This window comes from Heloderma suspectum, chromosome 7 (assembly GCF_057233095.1).
Source record: "Heloderma suspectum isolate Gila_16-S chromosome 7, 16-S_ref, whole genome shotgun sequence".
NCBI classification, from domain to species: Eukaryota; Metazoa; Chordata; class Lepidosauria; order Squamata; family Helodermatidae; genus Heloderma; species Heloderma suspectum.
Window position 1 is genome coordinate 92,327,231 of NC_139464.1, and position 17,223 is coordinate 92,344,453.

General features: G+C 43.3%; 1 protein-coding gene and 1 long non-coding RNA gene across 2 annotated transcripts in view; one reads left to right on the plus strand and one right to left on the minus strand.

Annotated features, from left to right (window-relative positions):
• GRM8 (glutamate metabotropic receptor 8) overlaps positions 1-17,223 on the minus strand; it is an 832,708-nt gene that overhangs the window by 708,392 nt on the left and 107,093 nt on the right. The gene's annotated exons all lie outside the window — the stretch shown is intronic.
• Positions 1-17,223, plus strand: part of LOC146340062 (uncharacterized) — a 49,169-nt gene that overhangs the window by 15,153 nt on the left and 16,793 nt on the right. The window contains exons 2-3 of the long non-coding RNA XR_014784458.1: positions 357-514; positions 12,349-12,456. This is a non-coding gene — a long non-coding RNA (uncharacterized LOC146340062). The remainder of the gene's footprint in view (positions 1-356; positions 515-12,348; positions 12,457-17,223) is intronic.

Here is a 17,223-nt window from a genome sequence, read left to right on the forward strand (position 1 = left end):
GCAGAGTAATATGTACAAAAATATGCACATAGGTCCCACTTACCTGGTCGAAGGCATCTTTTGAGTTAGCTCTTGATCCAAGATCGCTACCCATGATTAGAGCTAGATCAGAGCCATCATTATATAATTTATTGCATTTTTATTTTTTACTTGTATAAGCCACTCAGCTCCTCTTTCCTTGGAAAGATACTCATAAATCTTCTTTGAAAAGATAAATTATATTAAATACTGCTACATCAATGATCATGCTTACTTACAACCATTACATTCCTGGCCAGGAAAAAGAAGCAACCTTACCTGACTTGAGCAATTAAATCTGAGCTGAAGCACCTGATTTTACTTTCGTCCTTCTCCAGGTCTTTTGCAACAGTAAGTACATGAGACTGGATCTTCCATCTGCCCACAAAACTGCTGATCCCACTAGAAGCTGCAGGTGTGGCATCCTTTACTATTGCACACTCAGGAATTTAATCTCTAAGGGCATTTTCTCCAAGATATACCAAGGAATGCAGGAGTAAGTCAAATACAATCCAACAAGACATAATCATTCTGGAAGGTGGGGGGGGGGGGTCATAAAAGCATAGCAAGTGCATTATAGCATGAACAGAGCTGCAGAAGAAACAGAAATCAGAGCTTGGCAGCCCATGGTGCTTCACACTTATCCACAATGAGCCAAAGGTGTTTGTCAAATGTGATCTACACATACAGGGAAAGGGGGGAAATGACCTGCAGTTATACCAACAAGAGTGCTGTAATCCCAGGATGTTTACTGTTGAGTGTTTAAAATCATTTTGTATGTAAATGGTTTTTATATTATGTTTCATGTTGTATTTCTAAGGTTGTACTCTTTTATAAACCTCCCAGAGAGCTTGGGCAGCAGTGAAATGTGATAGATAGATAGATAGATAGATAGATAGATAGATAGATAGATCGATCAGGAGAAGTCCATTGCAGGGACAGCTTGGGCATTTTCAACCTCCGGAGTGGTATCCCCAGATGAAGTTCTTCACTTTCTTCTGTCCTATAAGAGCAAATTAGTCTCCACCTCTGAAACTGCATCCTCAATTGCAGGCTATGGATAAAATCCAACATAAGCCCTACTTAGAGCAGACCCATTGAAATGAATGGGACTTAAGTCATGACCAACTTATGTCCTATTCATTTCAACAGGTCTACTTTAAGTAGGACTTACGTTGGATTTTACCCTATGACCCCACCGAATGCCATAGCTTCCTTTATGGCAAAGGTGGGCAACTTGTGGCCCTCCAGATGTTGGACTACAACTCCCATCAGCCCTATCCAGCATAGCTAATAGTGAAGGCTAATAGTGAAGACAGTTGCCATTAGCCAACAGGATCTGGAGGACTACAAGTTACCCACCCCTGCTTTGGGGTCTGCAGGAGAAAATAAAAGGGTTGCATTGGAAACACAGTTGCAGTGGGCAGAACACTCTCCTCACTTTTCAGGGCCCAGCAACAGCCTCCAAAGAGTGCTGCCTCCACAGAGGCTGGATGCTCTCCACAGACATTAACAGCCTCAAAGAAACTGCTGCAGCTATGTATCAAAATAGCTACACTCCCTACCTCCACAGAACTGATCATCCCTTGGTCACGAAGTGTGACCAATACAAGCTGGGTGTGTATGTATGTGTGTATATATGACAGAAAGATAGAAAGACTAACAACAGAGTATTAAAAATATATTTTAAGCTGAATGTTTCAGCTTCTGCCCTCATCAGTTGATTGGTGTGCTGTTAACTGGGTATCAGGAGTGGACAAAATGCCAGTTACTGATGAGGGCAGAAGCCAAAACATTCAGCTTAACATATATCTTTAATTCTCTGTTGTTAGTTTTTCTACCTTTCTTAGGCATTTTGCCTTAAGGCTGGCTGCATCCACAGTGGAGCCAGAGCCTCCTTGTTGCTTTGCTGTTGTGCCGCTTACACCATCCTGCCTCGGTCTCTAACCACATCTACATGGTGCCGGTTTCATTGTTCGTTCTGTCAGAGCTGCGCAGTATTAGCGCTGCACATTAACAACTGGGACGGTAGACGGGAGGGTTAAAGCAGGCCTCACAAGCTGGGAACAGCGGAGAGCGCAGAGCTGGGGAGGAGGGTGCGCAACTTGCATGTCAGGCTTGCTTGCGAGTAGGCGTTCGTAACACAGCCTGCATACACATTTCTGAGGCGGGCAGGCAAGCAGGAGACCACTGCTTTGGGACATCAAGCTGGCGCTGAGAGCAGAGAGCACAGAGCGCAGAGCTGGGGAGAAGGACAGAGTGAGTAGCATGTAGTCTCTTAACTGCCCAGTCAACAGGCTCCCCCCGCCCCTGCACAAACACAGGCTCAAGGCAGTGCTTCTGAGGACTTGTTTCTGAAAATCATCCACCCTGGCACCCACTCTTTCTCAACTGCGCAGCTTCGAATCCGCAGGCATCCCGTGGTTCTCAGCTGTGTTCCTTTGTAGCTGAATGTCTCCACCCTCAGGCTCGATAAAAGTGAGAGAGGCAGAGATGTGTAACTGAAGGCAATGAGTTACTTCCCGGGAGACATGTTTGCTCCTCTGCTCTCCCGCCACCCCAGCCCCAGGCTACTTTCCCTTCCACCAATCAGCACAGCTTCCACCAGCCTGCTCCTTCATGCCTCTGTAACTGCGGAGTTGCGAAGGAGGAATGGGGAGGGCATCACTAACGATGCTGCAATTTCAATCTGAGGAAGGGACAGACAGCTCAACCACCCGCAGTGAACCCGAAGCAAATGATCTCGTCTGATCTCGGAAGCTAAGCAGGGTCAGCCCTGGTTAGTCCTTGGATGGGAAACCACCTGGGAATCAGGCTTCCTGCACTGAGCAGGGGGTTGGACTCAATGGTCTTGTAGGTCCCTTTCAACCCTATGGTTCTGTTCTATGAATCTATGAAAACTTCACAGCAAATGGAGTCTGAGAAAACCCAGATTTCCCCGTGAAAACCACGATTGGGCTGCAAAGCGGGGACTGCATCATCTGTCACAAAGATCTTCCCTTTGAAACGGCACTGGGGCAAATGGGTCATGTAGATGGGGCCTCTGTCTCTCTCTATATAAATATAATTATTTTTACAGCACCATGCTGAATATGTTGAAATATGTCCCTAATTTATCCCCATAACAACTTTCTGAAATCAGATAGGCCAAGAGCTCAGGACAGGGAGACCAGCCCAGAGAAGGGGCAAGTTGGCGGTGCCCCATTGAGCCCAATCTGATCAGCTCTACAGGACCAAAACAAAAAGACATACTCCCTTGCAGTGGCGAAACAATACCATCACAACATGTAAATTTAAACTTCAGAAGATGTGTTGTCAAGTATTAAGAAGAACATCTCTGTGCCAGTGGTGTAGTACAGCCAGGGCTCACAAGGATGCAGTGTTGGCACTTTTTTATTAGCAGGGACACTGATGTCATCCACCCCTCAGATTTCCCTGTTCCCTCTGAGCTTAGCTGCAATCCTCACAGTAGCGGGATGGTGGGGTTGAATTTTTCCAGCAACAATATAATGTTCCCTGTTGTCATGCAAAGTATTTGGGGGGTGGGATGGTCTTGAATGGGCAATGAAGACCTTTTAACTTTACCAAAGACCTGCTCCTGGTGGAGAGAAAACTAGTTTGTTGACATGGATCAACACAGCTGCCTGGTTTTTAGAGTATGGTTTCAGGGACCGTCATGAATGATGAGCACCTGTACTTCAACATTTACCACTACACCACTATACAGAGCACCAAAATATTATCTAGAGTTTTTTGATCCCCATTTACCATTCTGTGCTCAATGCAAGTAGAACGCAAGGAACATGAGCAATGGGCCCAGTTTGCATGCCACAACAACCCACCAGGTAGAAAACAAATAAAAATAAATGGTGGGTTATTGTGAAGGAGCCTGATCACTCAAGTAGGAGCAGCTAAGTAACCCAGGGACCTTCTGTCCATGGTTTGGGTATCATTACGTGTGAGCCAGGAATTCAAGTATGTCTCTTTCCCTACAAGCCAGAGAAACAACCCATAGTTGTAGGGCTTGCTGATTCCAGCACACTGGATAACCTCTGTAAAATGTTTTTAAGAACAAAAGAAAAAGTGCTTTCTTATGTCTGGGGCCAGAGGTACAACACTATGGGAAGTGACAGTGGCAGGCATGGCTGACTGGAGTTTCTCTCCACACACTCTACAGATCTTGGCTGCATGTTGGTTAATTTTGCTCATTCATTTTCTTGGCTAATTTATCTTCTTATGGTTTTTGTGGTTTTGTTAAACTTCATCTGCCACTCATGGTTTGCTTTAAAAAAAATGTTTCTATGGTTAGGGTTTAAAATTTTCCAAACAATGTCTGTAAGTGCAGGGGGGCTTCACCCTGAAAAAGCAGCTGCGCAAACTAATGCACACATTATGTTACATTACGTTATGTTACAGTTTAATTCTATGCCTCCTTTCAGCCAAAAGGACCCCCAAAGCGGCTTCCAAAAGTTTACAGTATTCAAATAATACAAGAAAATACAAGTTTAGAGCAGCAATATCGCAGCTATATAAAACTTTTTTAAAAAAAACCCTAAAGCCTGAAGGTCCCTTCCTCAAGTCCAAAAGCAAAATCCAATAGGCACAAAATGCCAGAGGAGACCTGGAGTAACCCTTGGCTCCTTATGCAGCAGAGGAGATGAAAAGAAAATCATTGGAACAGCATCTCTCCCTTCAAGCAGTACCTCCCAACCTGGCGGTCTAGCCTAAGTCAGAACTTGTGTATTGACTAGGGATGGTGGAGAAATCTGCTGCAGATTCAAATCAGACCAGATTCTCAAGAATCCAACCTGCAAAGTCCTCAACGGACCAACCCCACTGAGCGCAGGGAGTGGGATAGCAGTTCAGATTCCGAAGGAGAACCACCAGACATGGGGGAGGAGTTTTCCCAGGCTAGTCCAGATATGACTGCCCCAGCTTCTCAAGTTACAAATGCCCAGCTGGCTGAGGATGAGGGTTCCTCTTCACACACACCTGTAAGAGACAGCGAACAGAAGGAGGGGGAGTTGGAGAATCCAGTCTAATAGATCCCAGGCGCAGGTGCAGAGCAAAGAGGGAGAAGGCAGGGGAGGAACTTAAGACGGTCTACGTTATTGACCTTGCATGAGAAGCTGCACTCAGAAGCCTCATGAGAGAGAGGTTCCTCCACCCGTTAAGTTAGGCTAGTGAGACTGCCTTCCTCTTCAAACAGCGGGCAACTCTCTTAACTTCCTTTTGAATTCCCCTGAAGGCATTCCTTTGTAGACTGAGAGTCACTGAGAATTTGCATCTGTATGACCTTGGAAAGTAATGGATTAAAAGCTGTAGACTGAAGCCTCTCATCTGTGTTTGTCTTCAGCGTTGAAATAAAGTGGGGGCTAATAAGAATCCTGAAACCCACTCACCTCCAGGTCTGTCAGATTTCCCATGGGGCAGCTCTCCTCCATTCTAAATGGCACTGAAGCGAGAATGCTGGGGTGCCGCCGAGGCCTTTCCTCCCTGCGCCAGCTCTCAAGAGCTTCCTTAACAGCCAGCATGGGGAAGAAGAGTCCTGACACAGCCAGCCCCCACGGAAGAGAGCCACCCCGCAAAATCTGACAGATACGGTAAGGCTCCAGGGAAATCTGCAGGGCCCCAAGCAGCCCGGATTTCCCTGCTGTGGACCCCTCCCTCTCCAGGACTGGAAGTCTCAGAGTTCATACACCCCTAGCATTGACTTGTTCTGGATGGGATTGCACCTTGGAATGTACAATGTAATGAATGTACATTGTGACTAAGGCAGTGTTGACAGACATCCACAGTCAGCTGCGTATTCCAATTTGTACTTGAATTAACCAGGCCCATTTTCCCCCCTCTCCGCTGTGCTTGCACAACCATGACTGATCATTTGTTTCTTCTAAAAGTAAATCAGATAAATTGAGAGTTCCGGTTGGAACCAATGCCGCCCTCGCAGCAGCCCACGGAGTCTCTGCGGGACGCTATCTCAAGCAGCTTTTTAAAAGGTTGAAAACCCTTTTCATCTCCCCCCTGGAATTAAAAGGGGGGGCAAGGCAGCAGCTGGATGAGATCTTGAAGAAAAGTACTCTCCGTGAAGAAGCGGGGCGCTGGATTCCGAGACTACCCTCCCAGAGCATAAACATCTCAAAAAGCTGTTTTTAAACACCTAATAGGAGAAAACAGGGCTGACGTGTTCCATTGTAATATATGGATTAAGAAATATCAACAACATCTGAGGGATAGTTTAAGGAATATCAACAATATTTGAGAATATCTGAGGACCTGCAAGATTTGTTTGAAGAGAAACATGGCTACGGTGAGGAGAAAGAAAGGAATCGCATCATCGGCCACTCTCCCCATACCTCCATTGGCAAAGGCTCCGAGAACCGAAGATATAGGGGAATTTTTTACTTTGATAAAAACTTTATCTTCACAATTTGCTGAGCAATCTAAGAAGTTGGATTCAATCCAAAATTCCATCACCGCCCTGCAAGGAGCTGTGGATTTAATTAACACTTCTTGGCAAAAAATGGAGGCAAAGATTAATGAGCTGCAAGTTAGGCTGACAATGAACGAAACTACGACACAAGCTTTTTTCACAAATTTCTCTGCCAGAATTTCCCAACTGGAGGCCTTCACGTGCAGATCCAATGTACGTATTATTGGTATTAAAAATCTGCCTAGAGATGTAAATTCACCTACCTTTGTAGACAGGTTTTTGCATGAGATACTCCCTGTGCCATCTGATTATTTATTTAATATTGAGCAGGCATTTCATGTGCCAAATGCTAAAGGGACTGGCTATATGATTATAGTCCAATTTGCAAGAATCTCCACAAAGAATTATATCCTGCATTTGGCAAGAGAGGGTGGAAATCTTTTTTTGAAACAAGATAAAGTTATGTTATTTCCGGATTACATCAAAGAGGTGGCTGATAAAAGAAGGCAATTCATTAAGGCGAAAAATATGGCAAAACAAATGAACTTACAATATCACTTAAAGTATCCTGCTACATTTTGCATTGTTTCTGAAGGTCAGATGAAGAAGTTCCTAAATCATGAAATGGCGGAGGCATGACTGAACATAAAAATGCGTGAGACTTCTGTTCCAGCCCCATGAACTGGAATCTTTAAACAAGTTTTGTTAATTGTTTATGTTTAGTCTGCATGAGTCAGGCTAGGTCAGACATAACTGATTATATATACATTTGTTTGCTCTCTTTCATTCTTCTTTTTTTATTTTTCTTTGAATTCTTGTTATGACATGCTGTATTTAAATATATTGTTTGAGGGTGTATTGTGCACACTCATTTATATATCTAGTATAAAATATATTACTGATTGTTGTAAGGTTGCTTTCAAGCTTTATTATTATATAACATTATAATTTCATCTCTTTTTTCTGTTGTTATTATTATTATTACTATTATTATCATTACTATAAGACTACTAAGTAAGATTTTTGGTTGGTTAAATTGTTAAGCTTTACTATTATACTGTAACTTAAGGGCAATATATGGTTGCTGGGAATGAATTGTAGGCCTGCTTCCTTGCTATAAGACTGATGATATGATATTGAAATGTAAGGTTGATTATTAAATTGTAATATTGCTAATGTTATAGGTATAATTTCTAAATTAGAATGGGATCTGAAGCCCATGTGTATTGGAGTTTAAATTTAACCCTTTAAAAAAGAAGGGGGGGATTCTTTCTTTTTTTCCCTTTTTTTTTCCTTTCTTCTTCTTTTTGGTATTGTTGTGTCCTCCTAAGAATATTGTACTGTTAGGAAATTGTAGTTATTGATCAGGTTGTTGGTACTGTTTATTTCATTTATAAAGACAAAAATAAATAAAAAGTATTCTAAAAAAAAAAAGTAAATCAGATAAATTGGATATCAGAAAGATTTGGGGAAATTGTCTGCACCAGCAGAACAACAATATTGCTGTTGAAAGTTGAAGCTGGTAGCTAGCTTACTGTGGTATCTCTAACTGAAGGACTCTTAGGGTGCAATCCTATGCATATTTAGACAGAAAAAGGTCCTGCAACTCCCAGAATGCCCCAGCCAGTTTATCATAGAATATCATTGAATCATAGGGTTCTGGACCCAGGTCTCCCATCCAAGTACTAACCAGGGCTGACCCTGCTTACCTTCCAAGATCAGACGAGATTGGGCGCATCCAGCCCTTTGCAATATGGATGGCCCACTAATGAAAGTTAAATGCAGAGAGGGCTACAAACTTTAAACTTTGGGGTTTAAAGCAAGTGTAGTTAAGGGAAATTGATCAGATGAGATAGACTTTAAAAACTGAATTCTGCTTCAAAAACATCTGGAAAGGTCAGAAATTGAGAGAAGTGCTTCATCTTTTTGGCCTGATGAGAAACTGACATTTTTAGTTGCCTAATGGAACTTCATTGAGGATTGGGGAGGGGGGGTGTTTTTCTTCTGAGTGAGATACATGTAATCTATTTGCCTAAAGCTGAGGCATAATTACACATTACAAGAGATATGGAGTCCTGTGTCTCTTTTCCTTTCCACTTGATAATTCAACAAGATGTTATGGGGTGTGCTGTGTGTTTCCATGGCCTCACAGCCTTCTGGCTGCCATTGCCCTGCCTGCTCTGATGTCATAAACAGGCTTATCAGCTCTGAATAACAATGCTTAGGTGGCTTTTGAGACAGTGAAATTTGGATATTGAGAGGCCCATGGGTGACCAACCTGAAACTGGATTCCCTCATCTGCAAAGAAGAGCTTTGAATGGAGGTTGAAACTGGTAGAATAGAAACTCACTGTGATGACATGGTGCAGATTAGCAAATTTGAGCTCCCTTGTGAGTCTGCCACACACATTCTGCAGGTTGCTCAATATGACAAAGGTAAGGGAAGGTCACTTCCACAACCACATTCTAGCCAGCCCTCCAAATTTCAAGCCCACTAGCTGGGAGAATAATTGCAGTTTTCATCGCAAAGTTGTAAATTTCTTTGTTAAAGAAGGCATAGACATGATTAATAGTGTTTATTTGCTTTCCTATTAAGTGCATAGTATAAGATCTAGTGCTCAAGCTGTTTGCTCCAAACCTCTTTAGAGAATGTGGTTGGATGTTTGATATTTGCATTCAAATGTACAAATGCAGTCTCATCGTATATACACCATACTCAATTATAACACAAATATACTGTCAGATGGAAGAACCTGCAATCTGGAAACCATAAGCCAGCCAACCATAAAGACATCAACATTCATTTTTTAGACTAAACTTGAGAAATTTTGGCTGGTCTTACAGAGTTGACTGGAACAGAAAGCCATATAAAACGTTTTTATCTTGATTATTAAGTAATTCAGGGGGAGAATAAAACACAGTTCTGCTACGGAAACTCTCTGGCACTGGAGAAAGAGGTGTATGGTTGTAGGTTTGTCAAATCTAATTTTCAAAACTAATAGACCCTTCACAGCTTGCAATTTGATATAAAGGACATCCATTACATTGTGGTGCCCCTTGAATGAAAGGTGTCCTTTATGTTCCACGGCACTGTGACATTCATAAAAATTGGATATTCGCTTACAGCCACCACCACCAGGCTTTCTGCATTTGTGAGTTCATACAGTGTGAGTCACAGATATTAGTTTAAGGGTGGAATCTGTGTCTGCCCACAGATGAATGGTTTTCAGGGTGGAATCCTGAATCTGGTCTTTAGAGTGCAATCCTATGCATATTTAGACAGAATAAAGTCCTACAACTCCCAGCATTCCCTAGCCAGCCACCCTTAAAGTTTTAAAATGAGGTTAGCACATATGTCTATTCCTCAAACCATTGGCAGTGATCTGAAGAAGCTATATGATGCATGTTGTGGGGATGGGGAAACACGCCATGCAGACTGATTTTCTTTAAAGTTCTCATAGCAGCAAGTTCCATTGCCAAAGAGGCAAACTGCTGTTCAGTTTAAATGGGAGCTAGTCTTTTATCTGCCAGAACTGCTGCAATGAAATCTTCCAAAACGTTCCAGATGTGTGTGCAGTTTCCTCCTACGTGCATAGGTAGGGTGGATTTTGATGACTGGGTAGCCATTTATTGCATCACACCTATAATCATGTGGGAAAGAAGTAATCCAGTGTTCCCCAACCCAGTGCCCTCCAGATGTTTAGGACTACAACTCTTATCATACCTGACTATTAGTATGTGGGTTGGGGCTGATAGAGGCAGTATTCCAGAGAATCTGAAGAGCACAAGGTTGGGGAAGGCTGAAGTAATCTACCTACAGGGGATGCTAGGTTGGTAGGAACACAGGCTAGGGCCTTTTCTGTGGCAGTACCAGCCCAGTAGGGATGTACGAAAGTCACTTACCTTTTACAAAATTTGGTTCGCGGTGGGGGGGAGGCGCTCCGTCCCTCCCCCTGAAATTCTGGCCGGGGGGGAGGCGTCCCGTCCCTCCCCCCGAAATTCTGGCCGGGGGAGAGGTGCCCCGTCCCTTCCGCCGCGAATCCTGGCCGGCCGGGTCTGCAAATGGCGGTGGCCATAGCCGCCGCCATTTGCGTCCCTGCAGTCAGCTGTGATAGGCTACATAAATGTTTACGTAGCCTATCACGGCTGAGTTTAAAAAAAACAACGCGCGTACGCAAATGGCGGCTACGAATAATGTAGACGCTACACTATTTGCGTTCCCCTTATTTTCGCCGTAGTCTACGTAAATGTTTACGTAGACTAGACATACCAAAATAAGGAACGCAAATGGCGGTGCCCATCGGCGCCGCCATTTCCGTACGCGCGGTGTTTGTTTGTTTTTAACTCAGCCATGATAGGCTACATAAATCTTTACATAACCTATCACGTTTTTTGTTTTTTAAACTTGGAAATGGCAGCGGCTGCTGGTCGGAAAACTGGCCACCACCACCGAACAGCCACCGGAGCTGCCGCCGCCGCCGCCAGGGAGATTCGCCCAAGGTAAGTCCCAGGGGGGGCAGACCATTTTGCCACCGACTTCGGGGGGCCGAATGCACTGGCAATCAGCCTCCCCGAGATTCGTGGCGAAATTCTCTGACATCCCTACAGCCCAGGGCCTTTTTTTCTGTGGCAGTACAGGCCAGGACCTTTTCACTGGCAGTACCCTGATTGTATTATTTCCTCCCTAGGGAGGAAAAGATTGGTTCCATCTTTGTTTAGTTTTAGGCAAACCATTAAGACTTTTCCCTTCTGCTCAGCCTTTGAATCATTTTAAATGTAATTAACTCTGCTCTTTGTTTTTAAAGATAGTTATGACCTGTTTGTAATTTGTTACATGCTGTTGTTTCCACATTTTCAATTGAGACAAGTCAGAAATGATTATATAAATACAGACATATATACAGACATAAACATTTTACCTGTTTTCATCTGATGTGTCTGAGATGGTGTTGGCCAAACCAAAACCATGCATGTGTTTGTCTGTATACCTACCTTTATATATATTATACTGGCTTTCTACCTCAAAATGGGTACAGTATGAATAAGTGAAAATAAAAATAAGTGAAAATACAAACTTTTTTTTTTTTTAAGGCAGTGGTAACAGCAAGGCTCTAGGGGAAAACGATGTGGAAAAATGTCCACTCCTTAAGCCATAGAACAGCCTTCTCCAAGCTGAGTATCTCCAGATCTTTTGGCCTACAAAGCTATCAGTCCGAGCCAGCATGGCCAGTGGTCAGGGAAGCCATAAGTTGTAGGCTTAAACCTCTTAAACAGGTTGGGGAAGGCTGCCTTAGAGGATACTGATGGTGGTGTGGCCATTTCAACTGCTGCTCTTTAAAGGCCTCAGGTTGGCCAAAGAGAGAATAGCGCTCTTCCCAGACGTGTGTTACCTAGCAGACAAAGCCAGGTTGCACCAGATGTTTATCTCCCTGGCAGGGCATTTTCTCACCCAGGCAAGTGGATAGTCTGCAGCTCCAGGCTCTTCCCAGGAGCAAGGGGATGCAATGACTGCTCTGAGGGCATAATGTTGGAAAATGTCCACTCCCCAGGCCTGATATGTTGCTGTTGCTGCTGGTGCAGCTGTTTGAACTGCTTCCAATGTATGTATTTGGCTGCACGTCTCAGCTGCATTATTATATGCCTTTTTTTCATTGTTTCAGGATTAGTTTTAAATGCACATGAGCCTTTCTGTGTGTTGCATCTAATATCTGGTGCACTGGGAAACATGCAGGTTGTGAATTTTTGTCACGCTTTTTATTAGCAGTGGGCTAGGAACTCTTCTGTTTTGCATTCAGTGCAGCCCTACCCAACATAAGTCAGAGTTCAGAATTAGGCCAGTGTCTTTAAAAAGCAACCTTTTCATTAACTGAGATCCACTGCTCGTGTTACGTTTTTCAGATGTGGAGACTCCCCATCAAGTGAACCCACAGCTGCAGAGATGTGGAGACAACTGAGGTGCATCACTGGCTCCTATAAAAAGACCTGATGACCAGGGTCATCATTAGGGTAAGGCCCACCTGGGCATGGGCTCTGGATGTTTTTTGAGCTATGCCCTGGATCTTTTGAGCTGTCCTAATTGCCATTTATTTACATTTTCCCATAGACTTGCATTGGAAAACAAAAATGGCCATAATTTTTTTAGTGTGTATGACAAATTCATGGAATTTGGAGGCTTGGTAGCCCCATGGAGCCAAATTTCGGGCAGTTAGGTCCAGTGGCCTGAAACTTTCTCCCCCTACTTTTCTGCTCTTACATGCCTACTGATGGGAGCTTGCCTGCAATGAAATTTTGAAGAGGGAGAATGAAGGGAAGAAAGAGCTCCATGTGAAATACTGGTATTTCACACAGCATCTGATTTTACTGCCCCAAACTGGAACCTTTGGATTCTGCAGAAGTTTAGTAGCTTCAGTACAGCAAAGGATCCAATCAGCCTCCACAAACTTTTCTCCCCTTCTCCACTTTAATTTCTCCTAAATAGCTGTAGGACTCAAATAATCCCAAAGGGAGGGTTAGGACTATGTGGTGTCAAGATCGAGAAACTGCTGGGGCTTTTAAATAGGTTCTACAGTTTTAGAAAAGCTAGAAAAAACCCTCAGCCGCCTCACCTCATAAAGTTCATTTAAGTACGTGCAATCCTTACAAACCCTGCACAGCCTCCTAAATTCCTCTGAAGTACTACCTCTCTGAAAGGAGCCACTTGGCTTAGGGAATTGTCTCTGCCCCCCACCCCCACACACATTTCCAATCACCATTCTTCTTCCCTCCTCTCTCCTGTTCTTTCTTTCTTTCTTTCTTTCTTTCTTCCTCTCTCTCTCTCTCTCTCTCTCTCTCTTTCTTTCTCTTCTTTATTCCACCCAGAGCATATCTTGGGGAATTCTTTAAGAGAATTCTCTTCAGCGGGCAAGAGATGTTCTGAACTGTATTTGACTTTATACAAACAGACAAGAGGTTGTTTTTTCTCCTTCTCACTCAAGTCTATGAGAAAAGTGGGTTCACGGGTGCAGAGAAACAAATCTGGGGCTGTTTCGTTTGTCAGTTGCCATTACCCAGCAATAGAAAGGGCTGTAGCTCAGTAGTAGAGTGCATGCTTGGCATTCAGAAGGTCCCAGGTTCAATCCCAAGCATCTCCAGGTAGGGCTACGAAAGAATCCTGCCTGAAGCTTTGTAGAGCCACTGCTGCTAGTCAGTGTCAACAATTCTGTGCTAGATGGGCCCAGGGTCTGACTCAGTATAAGGCAGCTTCCTATGTTCCTATGAACAAAAAGCTTTAATTAAAAAATAGGAGGGTTTGGGTTGTTTCTTAAGTGGAGGGGAGATAAATATTGCTAATTTATGCAATCCTATGTATGCCTACTGAGACGTCCCATTATGTTTAATGAGCCTTCTCTTCAGAAAAGTGTGCATAGGATTCCAGCACAAGTTACTTTTGCAGGGAGGTTTGCACCCTGATGTTCTGCATGTTTACTCAGAAATAAGTCCTGAGTTGTGAGCATGGTACTGCAAGCTTAACAGTGCCTACCCAATTCCATCTAATGAACTGACTACCCTTCAGCTCAGTCCTATGCATGTTTTGTCATTTGTGGCTTTGGGGTTTTTTTGCATGAACTCTAGCTTCATTGGTGAGGGAAAGGCACTTAGTACATGTTCAGAGTTTCTCCATAACTTAGCCCTAGTTTTGAAGACAGACTCATTGGCTGAATCCTGGTGAAGTCTTGGCACAAATGAAGTTATGGGGAGGAAGAAACAATGAGAGCTTGTGCATAACAAGGAGGAGGTAGAGAGGAGTTGCATGAAACAAGGCATCTGCTTTTATGAAGAGTTGCTGGAGGGTGGCAGGATGAGGAGGGATGGTTGCATGGAGGGGAATAGAATTGGTAGGGAGAGAATGAAAGTGCCCAGTGGTGAAAGAAAAACATTCTGCACATGCTCAGAGGCACTCGATATTTAAGAACATAAGAAGAGCCATGCTGCATCAGACCAAGGTCCATCTAGTCCAGCATTCTGTTCACACAGTGGCCAACCAGATGCCCACAGGAAAACCCACAAGCAGGCCATGAGTGCTGTATCACCTTCCCACCCATGTTCCCCTGTTGCTAACTTTGGTGAAATGTAAATAAATTCAAGTCATTCTAAATTTGCATGCATGTATATCGGATATCCTTCAGAAACTTTGCAGATTTCTTGCCTGGGGGACACCTCTAATGACCTGTGCATTTTCATACAAATTTACCCAAAAACTATTGGGGAAGGGGTGAATGGAAGGGGAAGCAAATCACTCCTTCCCCCAAATTGGAGAACTCCCCTTCCACATGAACTGCTGCACCTATCCTTCTGAAACTTTGCTGGTTTTTTACTTACCTCTAGGCTGTCTGTAATTTTCAAAACAATGCTCCACAAGGAACATAGGGAGATAAGTCTGTCCTCTTTTGGAGGCCTCAAAATGTGAAGCCTGCATTGAGCAGGGGGTTGGACTCGATGGCCTTGTAGGCCCCTTCCAACCCTACCATTCTATGATTCTATGATTCTATGTCAAGGCCAGCCTTACACAAAAACCCTTGTGGCTATCATTCTGAAATTTGACAGACATGATCTTCTCTGATAGAGCAATGAATCCTGAAATTTTTATCCAATTCTTCCAAGGAATTAAAATGTTATTGGCAGTTCTCTTTAAAATATAAAATATAAAACCTGCACCTATTTTTCTGACACTGGGCAGGTGTAATCTCCTTCTAGGGGGCTACTATGCCTGAAATTATCATCCAGTTCTGACCAAGAGGAAAAAAATTAGTTTTTTTCTAATTTCCCATAGTAGTCAACAGGAAGCATAAAGATTCATTTTTCCAAACATTGACTCAGGTTTGGTGCTGAGCTGAAGTGGTCCGACTACAAATTGGCCAGAGCAGAAGCGGGATGTTTTCCAAAATGCTGAATCAGGGTCTGAGTTGAAGTGGGGTGGGGGGTCAATGAACACTTCTTATGTATGTATGTAATCTATACACACATGCAAGCACACTGCATGCACACCACACACACACACAGACACATATTAGACGTGCGCTTAGACTCGTGTATGTATATGCAAATTTGTGTTATGGGCCTGTGCCCCGGATCCTTTAAGAACCTACGCCCTTGCTGTGGACTACAGAAATCATTTTCAAAGTGATACACAAGAGTCATCACTTATGTGAGAAATGTACAATGTGAGATGCCATTGTTCTTCCATTCAGTTCAGTTGAAATACTTAAGCATTTGCCTACATTTAAATCTAAGAAATCCCATTGTTATCTCCTTCTAAATAAAGCCTGGCAGGTGTTTGTGTGTTTCAGTGCTGTGGCTTAAGGATCAACGTTGTTCATTTTAACTGTGTCATTTGATGATGTTCCTGTTTAAGATTAGAATAAAACCACCTTCCAGAAATATCTTTGTTAGCACCACGTAGAAAGATTGTTGAGTGCACAACCATAGCAGGCTTGGTTATGTATATGCTTAGCCTGCATCATGGGGGTGGAGGATAATTACCATATTTTCAGACCTCAGCTTTGAAGTTCTGATAATCTTTTGATGAACATGGATATTATAAGTGCCACTTGACAGTGACATCCAAGCAGAAGTGAAAAAAGATGTTGAGAGAAACTTAGCAAATTGCAAATCCTGCCATAAAATTGATTGCTTAAAAAATGAAGGGAAATTGAAATATTATCAATTAATTGTGCTAGTACTGAAGGTCATGCTTTTTGAAGACACACTCCCATTGACAGTCTGAGCATCAACAAGGATTTGAGCAATTTCCACTCTTTGTTTAAATTACTTTAAAAATGTCAACTGTTAATTATTGTTGGATATGCTTAATTAAAAGGGTAATTTACAAGCATATGGATTTACTGACACAGGCACCGATATTTTTGCCAGGCCAAGGAAGTGGACTTTGGTTTGCCCCAATCATACGATAATTAATTTTTCAGTGGACTATCTTTAGTCATGTTAAAGCTCAAATTATTACCCTGAAAGAGGGACATTACATTTAAGTCCATCATGGTGAGTGTGCTGCAATACTAATGGAGCAATCCTATAGAGGGGCTGAGGGCCTATAGGATTGTTGTTGTTGTTCAGTCGTTCAGTCGTGTCCGACTCTTCGTGACCCCATGGACCATAGCACACCAGGCCTTCCTGTCCTGCGCTCTCTCCCGGAGCGTGCTCAAGTTCATATTCATTGCATCCGTGATGCTATCTAGCCATCTCATCCTCTGCCGTCCCCTTCTCCTTTGGCCTTCAGTCTTTCCCAGCATCAGGGTCTTTTCCAGGGAGTTTTCTCTTCGCATTAGGTGGCCAAAATATTGGAGCTTCAGCTTCAGTATCTGTCCTTCCAATGAGCACTCAGGGTTGATTTCCTTTAGGATGGACTGATTTGACCTCCTTGCAGTCCAGGGGACTCGTAAGAGTCTTCTCCAGCACCACAGTTCGAAAGCATCAATTCTTCGGCGCTCAGCCTTCCTTATAGTCCAGCTCTCACAGCCATACATTACTACTGGGAAAACCATAGCTTTGATTAGACGGACCTTTGTCGGCAAGGTGATGTCTCTGCTTCTTACTATGCTGTCTAGGTTGGCCATAGCTTTCCTCCCAAGGAGCAAGCGTCTTTTAATTTCATGGCTACAGTCACCGTCTGCGGTGATCTTGGAGCCCAAGAAAGTAAAATCTGTCACTGCTTCCATTTCTTCCCCTTCTATATGCCAGGAAGTGATGGGGCCAGATGCCATGATCTTAGTTTTTTTA